The sequence below is a fragment of the Cyprinus carpio genome, chromosome A3, assembly GCF_018340385.1.
Source record: "Cyprinus carpio isolate SPL01 chromosome A3, ASM1834038v1, whole genome shotgun sequence".
Classification (NCBI taxonomy): domain Eukaryota; kingdom Metazoa; phylum Chordata; class Actinopteri; order Cypriniformes; family Cyprinidae; genus Cyprinus; species Cyprinus carpio.
In genome coordinates, this window is record NC_056574.1 from 35,277,240 (window position 1) to 35,291,333 (window position 14,094).

At 35.4% G+C, this 14,094-nt stretch overlaps 1 long non-coding RNA gene across 1 annotated transcript; it reads left to right on the forward strand.

Moving 5' to 3' along the window:
* The first annotated feature begins 2,603 nt into the window (after nucleotides 1-2,603).
* Nucleotides 2,604-12,180, forward strand: LOC109109739. The gene is made up of 8 exons (XR_006155641.1): nucleotides 2,604-3,851; nucleotides 4,594-4,719; nucleotides 7,513-7,566; nucleotides 7,802-7,840; nucleotides 7,945-7,977; nucleotides 8,084-8,143; nucleotides 10,661-10,864; nucleotides 12,027-12,180. It is a non-coding gene; the product is annotated as an uncharacterized LOC109109739 (long non-coding RNA).
* Nucleotides 12,181-14,094: the final 1,914 nt, after the last annotated feature.

Consider the following 14,094-nt stretch of genomic DNA (forward strand, 5'->3'; position numbering starts at 1 on the left):
TTTTTATTCTCATCCACAGGGAGACAGAAGTGGAGATGGAGTCTGACTTGGTATGCTGGTGACTTTGTTTCGTTTTATGAGGGGGGTGATTAATAATGTCTGCAAAACAAAAATACAACACACTCTGGAAAAGAGTGAAAAGAAATCAGCAGAAATCTGATTTGTCGCATGTAAACAACATTGACACAAGCTCTACTAGTCTGGAGAGCTTTAGTGACCCCCTCCAGCATGCACAGCCTATTGAGGGAATGCAGAGTGAATTTGAGTGTGATGTTGAAATGCAGGGGGCTCATGCAAATTCTGATTCTGATTCTTCTAATTCTGATTCAAGTTCTGATGATGCAGACTTGGGTGACAGGCCTTCTTTAGGTGTTAGACTTGCACAATGGGCCAATGAATTTCAGGTCAAACACAATGCAGTGGATGGCCTTCTTAAAATTCTTGGTGAACATCACCCAGAGCTCCCAAGAACTGCTAGAACATTACTTGGAACATCTGAAAATGTGAACTTAGACATGAAGTCTGGGATGCAGTTCTTCTACTTTGGATGCAAAGAACAGCTGTGTAGGTATTTAAATATGTACCCCAGTGATGTTGTCACCCAGTTAGACTGTCTGGACATTTCCTTGAATATTGATGGCTTGCCACTATTCAAAAGTAGCCGTCAGTCACTGTGGCCAGTTTTGTGCAAAATCAAATTTGGCTCCTACCACTGTCTTTCCTCTAGCTCTCTGTTTTGGTGTCTCAAAGCCTACAGATCTTGATTTTTTGACAGATGTAGTACATGGCCTCAGGGACATTTTACTGAATGGATTAGAGACTGACAGGGGTCATTTACGAGTCCATCTTCGCTGTATCAGTTGTGATGCTCCTGCGAAAGCACTTGTTAAATGCACAAAGCAATATTCAGGTTATTTCGGGTGTGACAAGTGCACACAGAAAGGCTACTGGGATGGCAAGCGGGTTATATACCCAGAGTCAACAAATGTTACACTGAGAACAGATTCGTCTTTCCGTGAACAGCTTCAGGAGGAGCACCACCACTCATCTGGAGTGTCTCCTTTTTGCATGCTCCAAATAGACATGATACAGCAATTACATGCATCAGTGCTGTCTTGGAGTAATGCGAAAACTGCTTGTTTTGTGGTTGCGTGGAACGCTTAGAACCAGATTATCTTTTGGCCAAGTAAGGGAGATCAGTTCCAGGCTTCTTGGTTTGAGACCATTCATGCCAGACCTGTTTGCAAGGAAGCCACGTGGCCTAGAAGACATTGACCGGTGGAAAGCTACTGAACTGCGACAGTTTGCACTTTACACAGGCAAAATTGTGCTGAAAGGTGTTCTCTCTGATGAACTTCACGAACATTTCATGCTGTTCAGTGTGGCGTTGGCCATCCTAGTGTGTCCACGACTAGTGAAACAGTACAGCTCTTTTGCATCAGATCTGTTGGTTCACTTTGTAGAGGAAGGCAGAAAGTTGTACGGGGATGAGTTCCTTGTGTACAATGTGTATGGCTCTATGGTTCACCTTGCTTCTGATGCACATGCGTACTGTGGGCTAGATGAGTGTAGCAGTTTTCCCTTTGAAAACTACCTGTACCAGCTGAAGAGGTTAGTACGCTCAGGTAGAAATCCTCTGTCACAAATTATAAAACGTCTAGGTGAAATTGACAAACACAGAGAGGAACTGAACAACAAGCCTGCAGCTATGGTGAAAGCACAAAAACCGAACAATGTCTTTGTTCTCAGTGACTTACAGTGTTGTGAGGTAGTTTCTGTAGCAGATGCTACAGGGGAGGTAGATAGAATGGTGCTTTGTCGCGTGTATTGACAACCTTGAACCGCTTTTCATGCACCCTTGTGACTCCAGGTTAATTGGTGTTTACAAGGCTCAAGTGAGTCACACCAGAATGAAACAATTGTTTCAAAGGCTACTGGTCAGAAAGGCATTTTTAATTGATGCAGAAGATGATGTCAAGATTGTCCTTACAGTGCTCCATTCATTTTAAGCAGTTATCTAAATCTCTTTTTCACCACCCTTTACACATTAGATTGATACAGCTGAATTCAGATTTTACATTTAGTATCAGCAAATAACTGCTATTTTCACAATATTGTTCAGGGAATCTTTTGCCTGAAATGTTACTTTACTCACTCCCATGTCATTCGTGATTTTTGTCTTTCTTCATTCGAAAAGAAATTAAGGTTTTTAATGAAAACCTTCCAGGATTTATCTCCATATGGACTTCAATGGTGGCCAACAATTTGAAGATTACAATTGCAGTTTCAATGCAGCTTCAAATGGCTCTACAGAATCCCAGCCGAGGAATAAGGGTGATATCCAGCAAAACAGTCGGCCAGTCGTATTTATATACTTTTTAACCACAGATGCTCTGGTTGCTCTAGCTCTGCGATGAGATAAATCTTCACACATTACGTAATCCTGTTGGAAAGGTCATGTGCGGTTAGTTCTTTGTGTGTGTACTTCGGATAAAAACTCTTATTTTCTCCTCCAACTTTAAGATCATCCGACATTGTTTTACCTATTTTGTAAAGGTCATTTTTCTTTTTTTTTTTTTTTTTTGTAAACACTGGGTCGGGTACTTCCGCCTACATCGCATTTGACCTTTCCGATATCTCCTAAGAAAGACGTGCATCGCAGAGATAATTTTAGCTGAGCATTTGTGGTTAAAAAGTGTTTAAATATTCTTTCTTTTTTTTTTTTTATAGAAATTTACTGATTGTTTTGTTAGATAAGATCCTTATCAACTGGGGTAATTTAGATCCCTTTGAAGCTGTATTAAAACTGCAATTTTAACCTTCAAAGAGGTGGTCACCATTGAAATCCATTACATGGAGAAAAATCCTGGAATGTTAACCTCAAAAAACCTAATTTATTTTCGACTGAAGAAAGAAAGACATAAGCATCTTGGATGACATGAGGGTGAGTAAATTATCAGAAAACTTTTATTCTGCAAGTGAATGTCCTTTACGAGCAATAGCAAGGTTGGTATTTTAGCAAATAATATTTTTGTTTAGGTTTGTTTAGGTTTGTAGAGAAAAAGAACCACCCGACTCAAAAGTGGAGTCTGGTGTAACTAGTAACAAGTGGACAGAATGTTATGACTTGCCTGTATATAACAGATTGCCAGCTAAAGTTAATGGTGAGAGTGGAATATAGATAGTACGCTATAAAAGGAACTGGGGACACTGAGCTAAATACTTTTGTATATACTTGTGTATATGTTTTTTTTTTTTTTTTTTTTTTTTTTTTTTTTTGCAGTATCTCACTTATCAAGGGTTTGGAGCCAAAGGGGTTTCAAGTGCAGATCACTTATGCCCCTTTGGCTCCAAACCCTCAGTATCCTTTTCTTTCAGAGATACGCAGTGATTAAATTCCCCCAAGACAACACAGTTGACGTAGTTCCTTCCAACTGGCTTGAAAAAACAACAGAGGTATTTTCAATTACTAATATATCTGAAAAACTTAAAGGTATAGTTCACCCAAAAATGAAAATCCTGTCATCATTTACTTACCCTCAAGTTGTTCCAAACCTTTATAAATTTGTTTGACTGAACACAAAGGAAGCACAATTGTTTAGCATGATATTTAAAAAAAAAAAAAAAAAAAATTATGGAGATAAATGCTGCTGTTTGTGTTACCAACCTTTACTAAACCCATCTTTTTTTCAGTTAATGTCTATTATGGAGGGTTGACATGAATATCTGGTGTTAACAGAGAATATATTGCTACTGGCCAAGAAAAATTTTTACTGCTAAAGCAAAAAGGAGAGACAATCCAGATACTACCCTCTGGTCAAAACATGTTTCAGTGGTTCTGGTGTATGCAGGTATTTAGGATGTATTTAAGTTTTATATTTGTTACATACATGGTTATAGGATAAGTTCTCTTCCAAATAAAAATTCCCTAATAATTTTCTCACCCCCAGGCCGTCCGGGATGTTCATGTTTTTCTTTCTCGAGTTGCAAAAAAATTATTTATTTTGAGGAAAACATTCAAGGTCAATTGTTCTCCATATAGTAGACTTCAATGTTGCTCAATGGACTGAAGATTAAAAATGCAGTTTCAGTGCAGCTTTAAAGGGCAATATATGATTCCAGCCAAGAAATATGGGTCTCATCTAGCAAAACGATGGTTAATTTTTATTTATATATATACTTTTTTACCTCAAATGATCTTGTCTGGGTCTGCGATGCACATGCATGCTCTGAGTACTCCAGCTCAAAAGAGTTAGGGTAGGTCAAAAAACTCCCACCTCTTCAAAATGAGGTGGGAGCTTTTCAATCTACCGTAACTATTTTGAGACAGAGTGCACAGAGTACGCATGGACATTGCAAAGCTAGACAAGACGAGCATTTGAAGAATTTGGTTCCAAAACATGATAAACAGCATTTAAAAAAAAGAAAAAAAATCAGTTCCTGCCAAAATTAATTTGACCAAGAATGACAGACATGCACTTCTTTGATGGCATGGGGTTGAGTAAATTATCAGGAAAATTTTATTCTGGAAATGAACTAATCCTTTAATACTGTTCTCTTACCGATGAAAACAATCTGCCATGTTCCTTACAGATAGCTATGAGGAAGCCAGACTGAAGGCCAACCAGGCTACAGTGACATCAAACCTGGAAAGCGAAGAGGAGCCAACACGGAGACCAGTAAGACCTCCAGCGTGATATAAGAGACAGCTGGATAGTGGTAAATACTTTTTCTGTAAATTTTATATACTTACGTGGCTGCAACAACTAGTCAATAAAATCGATAATAATTGATAATGAACATAATCAACAGTTAATGTCATTATCGATTAGTTGTGTCTGCCCACCGTGCACAGGAAACTTCCGCCACTTTGCTTCATTATTATCTCCACTTTTATTGCAGGTATTTAAACTGTCCTTTGTCCATTTTTCTATTTAAACTCTCCATTTAATGTGCTTTTAACTCTTTTTACACTTATTGTAAAGCATGGATATAGATATAGGTGCTTCTCCATAAATTAGAATGTCGAGGAGTTCATTTATTTCAGTAATTCAACTCAAATTGTGAAACTTGAGTATTAAATAAATTCAATGCACACAGGCTGAAGTAGTTTAAGTCTTTGGTTCTTTTGATTGTGATGATTTTGGCTCACATTTAACAAAAGTCCACCAATTCACTATCTCAATAAATTAAAATACTTCATAATACCAATAAAAAAAATCATTTTTAGTGAACTTTTGGCCTTCTGGAAAATGTGTTTTACTGTACATGTACTCAATACTTGATAGGGGCTCCTTTTGCTTTAATTACTGCTTTAATTTAGCGTGGCATGGAGGTGATCAGTTTGTGGCACTGCTGAGGTGGTATGGAAGCCCAGGTCTCTTTGACAGTGGCCTTAAGCTCATCTGCATTGTTTGGGTCTCTTGTTTCTCATTTCCTTCTTGACAATACCACATAGATTCTCTCTGGGGTTCAGGTCTGGTGAGTTTGCTGGCCAGTCAAGCACACCAACACCATGGTCATTTAACCCACTTTTGGTGCTTTTGGCAACTCTGTCCTGGACAACAAGAGGAATATGACAACAGTAGCCAAATTCCTTGGCACTTCTGTGTGTGGTGGCTCTTGATGCCTTGACCCCAGTCTCAATCCATATCTTGTGAAGTTCACTCGAATTCTTGAATCGATATTGCTTGACAATCCTCATAAGGCTGCAGTCTTTTTTCCCCACAGTTTTTCTTTCCAATCAACTTTCTGTTAACATGCCTGGATACAGCACTCTGTGAACAGCCAGCTTCTTTGGTAATGAATGTTTGTGTTTTACCCTCCATGTGAAGGGTGTCAATGATTGTCTTCTGGACAACTTTCAGATCAGCAGTCTTCCCCATGATTGTGTAGCCTAGTGAACCAAACTGAGAGACCATTTTGAAGGTTCAGGAAACCTTTGCAGGTGTTTTGAGTTGATTAGCTGATCGGCATGTCACCATATTCTGTTTTGTTGAGATAGTGAATTATGTTTTTGTTAAATGTGAGCCAAAATCATCACAATTAAAAGAACCAAAGACTTAAACAATTACAAAAATAAACCCCTAAACTTATTTAATTCACAAGTTTCACAATTTGAGTTGAATTACTGAAATGAACTTTTCCACGACATTCTAATTTATTGAGAAGCACCTGTATGTTCACCATACAGTATGTTTATTGCATTCAGTTGTCATGTCTGTTTGAAGGACAGCACTGGGCAGCATGTTGAATAGTGTATTTTGTCAATAAAAAATAAATAATCCTTTGAGCTCATTTGAAATAGTACAGATCGTGTGAAACTCTCAAGTGCTCAATCAGAGTGTTCAGCGAGTGAAAACATTAGGAATGCACGATATGCTGTTATTTTTCAACTGATTTGGCCAATACCAATATAATTCCTTTGTTTGGAAATGACACCAAGTCTCTCCTGTGCAGAAATTATCAGCAAAATATTTTTAATTTTGGTTAGTTTTTAACAAGAACTTGTTTGTTAAAATTAAATAAAAAATAATTATTTTTATCTATTCTTTTCATGTTAGCTATAGCTTCTGTCCTTTAACCTTTTGAGCGGTTCGGTCCCACATATGGGATTCTTATTTCCGTGCCCCTGGGAGTATGGTCCCACATATGGGATTTAGAACGTTCGGTGACATCACATAACTGCCAAACAAACTGTGTTTTTGCGCGTTGGCTGGCGCTGAGCCAGAGAAAGATGTGCACTGCTCTTGTCATATTATCACAACTATGCAGTGTTATTAACCACATAATGCATATTTTAGGTTTCAGACATTTAAATGCACATAAATACTAGTAAAACAATACTTTTAGAGTTTGAAAAATACAAGCATATGTCTATGGAAGCAACAATAACAATACATTCAAATTTAATTTGCAGATGTGTTTTATTGATATCAGATACACATAGTGTAAGTAAATATAAAGTTCACTCTATTCATCACCTGTTCACCTGCCACTTATTACTTGTATTTTGGGAGAAACTGATGAATTCACATGCTGTAAATCCGACTGATTCTCTGATCAGCAGCGCAAACAAACATGGCGGTGCCCATCTCACGTTACAGATCACGATCAAGATCATTTAGAAAGGTTTTTAAATGACAAAACACACTCATTTACACATATTTATGAATCGGACTATCAGAATATTCATGACATGTTATGCAGGTTCGTGAATATTTTAAATAAAAAAAGGAAAAACAAAATAAAAGAGATCCTTTTGTCACTCAGTGTTATTGTAGACGCGGTGTGTCACGTGACAAACCTGATGCGTCGCCATGGCAACGTTAAGGGGAACGTTCTAAAATAACGGTGGTCTTAAAAAAACTCACTCTGGGGAGACCGCTGGAATATTTTTTACTCACCACTGAAAATGTTAAATCAAAACAAATGTTTTACTTGCATTATAGAGGGTTGGACAATTTACTGGTATGAGATGTTTTGACATTACCATTATATACTGTTAACTAGGTGATGACGAAGACTCACCGCCACCAAAGACACGCATTGTCAGCACACCAAAATGTGAGTTTTTTTACATATTTTATTTACATCATTACATAAATGTGCTCAGTGTTCATAGAAATATTTGTGATCTTGGCTGTGAAAACCCAGCTAAAGTCTTTTTTTTCTTTTATGATTTACTGTTTTCTATATAAAAATCATAAGCTAAATAACATTCTGTGAATATGTAACATTGTTTAGCCTGGATTTCACAGAGAGGGTCACATTTATTTAAAAGTTTTTAATTTTGTTTCAGTTACCCCAAGAACAGAATATTTTGAAGAACAAAGACAGTGTGAGTTTACTTGCTCTTTCTTATCAAACACATTCAGAGAAGAGAAACCTTTGATAATACAGCATTGTCATTACTGTTATTTTGTCACTTTATTTTCACGTCAGTAAATACTCCAAGCTGTGGCACCACTCAACAAGGTGAGTGCCACACCACCATTTATTTTAAAATAAAGAAAAAAAAACAAAAAAAAAAACATCCCTATACAATTGCCAGGAAACACCTTTTTGGAATCTTGTTTTTCAGGTTTTCTAAGTGCCCAAGAACCAGCACCCACAGTGTCTAACTGGGAAACGCAACATGAAGGTGGGATATTCAAATGATTATATAATTTTCACATGTAGTAATGTGACACTTAGTTACTATTTGATTAACATTTGTATTAATGATCTGACAGTAACTAGAAAAACTAGAAATAGATTTTTACTTAATTTAACAAAATTAACGAAAAAATGTGCAACAAGTAGCCTAGTATGCAGAGTTTTGGTTCATTTTTGTGCTGCACAAAAGGAAACCAGACGATAGAAAGCTTAAGTAACAAAGGCTTATTTTACAAAAGCACAAAGATTAGATTTTATTGCAAATGTACACAAATAAAGGTGAACCATTTAAAATTCTGATTATCTTTAGGACTAAAAGGAGAAGTTTTTTCCACTGTTTAGGGAATAAATTCGAGTGATTGCGCTGGCGCCGCATGCACATTTAAGCTTTGTTACTTTGACAATGCAACCTGTTCATTATCATAATAAAATACAGTCAGCCAAACATATTGAGAAAAAAGCACACTGCTCAGTTTAAATATGTAGTAAAATCTGTGCTGATCAGTGTTATCACCCTATCACCATGATGTTATGCAAAACATTTTGTTTTATGTCGATATTGGAATGGGAGTAAAGTACATAATAAATAATAATTTTGCTTTCAAATACATTGTGAATATGTAAACATTTGATTCTGTGTCATATGAGAGACCCAACATTGGTTTAAATTTCGTTTTAGCCTAAATTAATTTGTTGTGGCTTGACGTTTATATTGCTATAGCTTCTTATATTTTACTTTTTTGTTCTTTTCTAAATACTTAATTAAAGCTCCAGTATGTGACTTTTGTAATTGACCAAAAGAGGGCGCATTTAAATTTAAATTAAATTAAAAATTTAATTTGCATTTCCAACAATAACAAAGGCGAAGCTTAATGACGCTATGAAGCAGGTGACGATGGGAGATGATGTTTTTAATGCGTTTTCACCACAGCAATGTATCTAAATTGGATAAACGAATCATGATCACGGATGAGGTAATTTATTCGTTTTTGTATTACCTGTATATATGATCGTATTATTTTATGTCATCATAATTAATGAACTGCAAGGAACGTGAAATGTTATACTATATTATCCCGTTACAACTTACAGCTATTTGTTAAATGATTTGTTGGGTTAATGTTGTGCAGTGTTACGTGTTTATGGTTAATGGCGTGTTGTTTAACGTGCTCAAACCAATCGTTCTAAAAGTCAATTTGAACGAACATTTGCAAGTAATGACTAAATATATTTTTAACAACACATCCGATTGTATTTAATTGTACTGCCATAATCTCGGTCACCACACGTGATAAAAATCCTTACCTTAGTACAAAGAGCAATATAACTTACGTTTTACTGGCACTTCAATACTCGCCAAAGAGTTATCGTGATCCATAACAACGACAACCAAACCATACGCGCGGCTATAACATAACCACCACGCATTTGACCATGTGATATTCCGGTGTGGTGGAACATCACGTGGGTCTACACCGGAAAAAAAGTATAGAGCGGACATTGCGTCACTGAGAGGCGACATATTTTTTCCGGGACGGCCAGTTATTTAAAATCGGAATTTCTCTGAAATAAAAAAATCTTTGGAGACTTTTGAGATATTGTAAGTACACAACTGGAGGAAATATATCACACTGTGCAAGTTATTTTCGGAAATTTTATTACAAAATTCCTACATATTGGAGCTTTAATACTTAAACACTTAAAATAATTGAAAGGATTTGTTGAGGATTGAGGGGAACTAAAATAGCCTAGCTATGTTAACATTGTTTATTATAATGTTTGTAAACATTTTGTGTTGACATTAGGTCTATTTTTGAATGAAATAATAAAATGCGATTTATAACCTACACAACTTTTTTCTCTACATTTTTTTTTTAATACGTGTAGCATATTTTAACCTAGAGAAAACCTTTTTAAATATTTTGATAAATTACTGAAAATAAATAGATTACCTTTTTAAACCTTTTAACTGATTGTATTAATCGGTCAAAATGATTAACACTCAGTTAACAGTTAACCAGTTAAAATTAACATCCCTATTTGTGGCCACTAAGATTTGTTAATGTTTTTGAAGGAAGTTTCTTCTGCTCACCAAGGTTGCATTTATTTGATAAAAAAAAAAAAAAAAAAAAAAAAAACAGTAATATTGTGAAATAATATTAGAACTTTAAATTCAAAAACTTAAGAACTCTTGTTTTGATATATTTCAAAATTTAATTTATTCTTGTGATCAAAGCTGAATTTTCATCATTATTATTCCAGTCTTCAGCGTCACATGATCCTTCAGAAATTATTCTATTCACATAATGTAACAATGTAGTTGTATGTTAAATATTGTTATATAAACTGTTCCAATGTATAAAAGAAGTCATGCTGTACAGTTTTATACAATGTGTAACAAATGTGTTGTTTTTATCATTCTGTATCTTTGTGGTCTATAACAGGAACTGTAGACCTGTTTTTTTTTTTTTTTGCATGTTATCATGTCAGCTACACATTTCAGACAACACCGAGTTGAAGAAACTAGAAAGAGCCATCTTCATTCGACTTGACAAAATGGACCAAAAGCTGTCAACGATAGAAACACTTAAGAAGTATTGCCCAGCCAACCGACATTTCTGAGTTTTTTCTTAATCCTTGTAAGAGCACACAGGAACTGGAGGAGTTGTGCTTGAGGATGAAAGACAGTGAATGCAAGAAAAAAACTGTAAGTAAATTTAACAGCAGATATCCAAATTATTATTCTTATTGATTCCTAGTTTTGATTCCAATGAGATAAAAAAATCTAATATAAAAAAATTTAGTCAAACATTTATTCTGTCTTCTTACAAAGCATTCTGTTGCAGCTGAATAACAAACAACGAAAATCAACAGACTACAGAACACTTTGCAAGAGGAATGTTTGCCTATGCTTTTAACAAAAATACCACAGCAAAAACTAGACTAATTTAAATTTCAAATATTAAAGCGTCAAAGACAAGTAAAAAGTCAGTAATAAAATAGAAACAAACAAATTAATTAGCAATAGCACAAATAAATACAACTAAACCAAATTTCAGGTACAGAAAGTTTAAAAAATGCAGTTTTCTTTTTATAAATAAAATATAGATTTAATTAAAGTTGAAAAATTTCCTTTTGTTCCTTTGATTAACATTAATGACAGACAGTGTGTTTATTAGGCTGTTTATTTAACACCGATTGCATGCAGATCTGTACTGTTACACGTGTGTTTTCTTTCTCATCTGTTTACCTTCACAAGACAAAAAATATCCGTGTTAATGATGATTTATTGACACAGTTTTCAGCATACTGATCAATACTATGAAAGAGATCAGTTCCAGCTCAGAACAAACTTTTCTGCAGTGGAAATGCACGGAATGTTTTGAGAACGAACACACACAGCAACCACTGTTTTCTGTGCTCATGCTGCACTGCAGACATGTGCGCGGCACGTATACAGGGCGCAAGTTCTTTCCATTCCACACCTAAATTATTTTAAAATCACATCAAAATGCACATGAAAATCGTGTAGATGCAGGAATCGTAAAGTAGAATTGAAATGCAAGCATCTTATCGTATACCTGGTTCTTGGAAATTTGGAACTGGTTTTTGATACCCAACCCTATACAGCCTTACACTCTATTTGTGGCGGCAGTCGGTTTCCTTCTGAAATTCAGTGATATAAAAACAGCCGCACCAGTTTTTGGTTTTGAAAAGTGCCGTGCTCATGTTTATTCAACGAGGTTAAAGCCTTTTGGAAAACCCTGCTATATATGAGTGGAATAAACATAAATAAACCAGTCAAAACATAAACATATAACCAACCAATTACTGTCCCAAAGTAATAATTCCTTTTTTTATTAAAAAAGGTCCATTACTTGAGCCTCCTTGGAGGCAGAACCCCTGGAGATGCCATCCGCAGGGTATTGCGGACAGTCGGAGTAAACAGCGTTTGGTCGCAGTATAGCATGAAGGGAAGGAAGGGGAAAAAAACGTTTAAAGACCTTGCCATTTGCAGTGTGATCATTCGTAAGTATTACATTTTACATTACATTTTGTAACACTCACTGCATTATTTACTCAATTGAAGAATGCAGGTAATCAAACAGTTGGTGGTTCCCATAGTATGGAAATAAATATTATGGAAGTCAATAGGAACCACCAACTGTGTGATTACCAGCATTCTTTAAAATGTCTTTTATGCTCAACATAAGAAAGCAACTCTTTCAGGTTTGGAACGACATGAGGGTGAGTAAATGATGACAGAAATTTCATTTTTGGGTGAACTGTCCCTTTAACACACTGAGAGCAGGGATGACGCTGTGAACACACAAAAACAATCATGAGCTCTGAAACTTGTCATCAATGCTCCACTGCGAACTTTAGTAACAAAATAGCTTTGCTACTGAGTCGCTACATTATATTACTCATCAACTAGAGGAGTTGTTCTCAACCTGGGGACTGCATGCGGCCCGTCACAAATTCAAATGCGGCCCACTATGCTGAACACAATAAAAAAAAATAATAATTCACTTTAACCCTCTGAAGTCGATTAACGCATATACGCGTTTTGGGGTATTTTCTCCTGATAACCCCGAAAAGAACTTAAATTACACTTTCAGTTTTGATCGTACAGATAGGAGCAATACATCAATTGAATCTGTAAAGGGTCTACTTTTTTTTGTATACAGACATAATAACAAAACTTTGTGCACTTATAAAATAAAGATAACAAACAAGGAGTGCTGTCTGCAGCCTTTGTCTGCGCTGATCTTCTTTAACAAACGCGTCATTAAAATGAACTGTAACTCCGTGAATACTCAACACAGAGACATGAGAGAGATATCTATAGAAAGCCTGACATGTCTTCTTTTAAACTAAACAAGTGCTGCCGAAAACAAATATTCTGTGATAAAGTAATCCATATGAAAACAACGCGATGTCCGTTTTTTCACGTCTCCCTTCATTATCTTCTAATGCGACCACGCCCCCGCGCCGAGCGCGCTTGTGAGATTCAAAAGTTTCACTGAAGCGCTGCGGCTTTTGAATACGCCCACACAACAGAAGACAACGCAGCGAGATTGTTCAAGTTTTTTTTTATTTTACTGTTTGCTTCGCGATGAGAGGAATAAGACATAATTCACCCCAAAAAGATGTGATGTGGTTGAGGATTTGAGATTTGGATTTCCTCAGAAAAAAAAAGAATGAAGCACTTTATCCAGCAGAGATCATAAACATGAGTGAGTCTCTTATTTATTTATATACTTGTGCTAGTTTTCACATAACGTGTAAACATTCTACTAGTTAGACTTTTTCCAAACTATAATTCCTGACTAAATGTATAATCAAGTGAAATATTATGAAGTTTCAATAACAATATACACTACTATACCATTCAAAAGCTTGATGTAAATAATATAAATGTACCAATAAATGTAACTGTAACAAATGTAATAAACAATGCTGTTCTTACAATTTATCCCCCCTAAAAAACCTGAAAAAAATATTCTCAGCTCTTTTCTACATTAATAATAATAATAATAATAATAATAATAATAATAATAATAATAATAATAACAATAACTGTTTTTTTTTTTTTTTTTTTTTTAAGAAAATAAGATCGTTAAAAGGATTTCTGAAGGATTGTGTGACTGGAGTAATGATGCAAAAAATTAAGTTTAAAAATCAGCTTTGATTGTTCCTAATAAACTGTTTAACTGCACTTACAACTGAATATTAAATTATGTTGTGGGATAATTAAATATATTCTAAATAAACTACAAACATAAAATTATATACATTTATTTTGTCCTCACATTCTTTTCTTGTAACTCATCCCTCTCAGTGACACAGCTGACTGAATGGCTCATTATGCAGCTCATTATGCAGGCCTTTGTCTTCTCAGGTGTGAATTCATGATAGTTGACGCCTACTCGC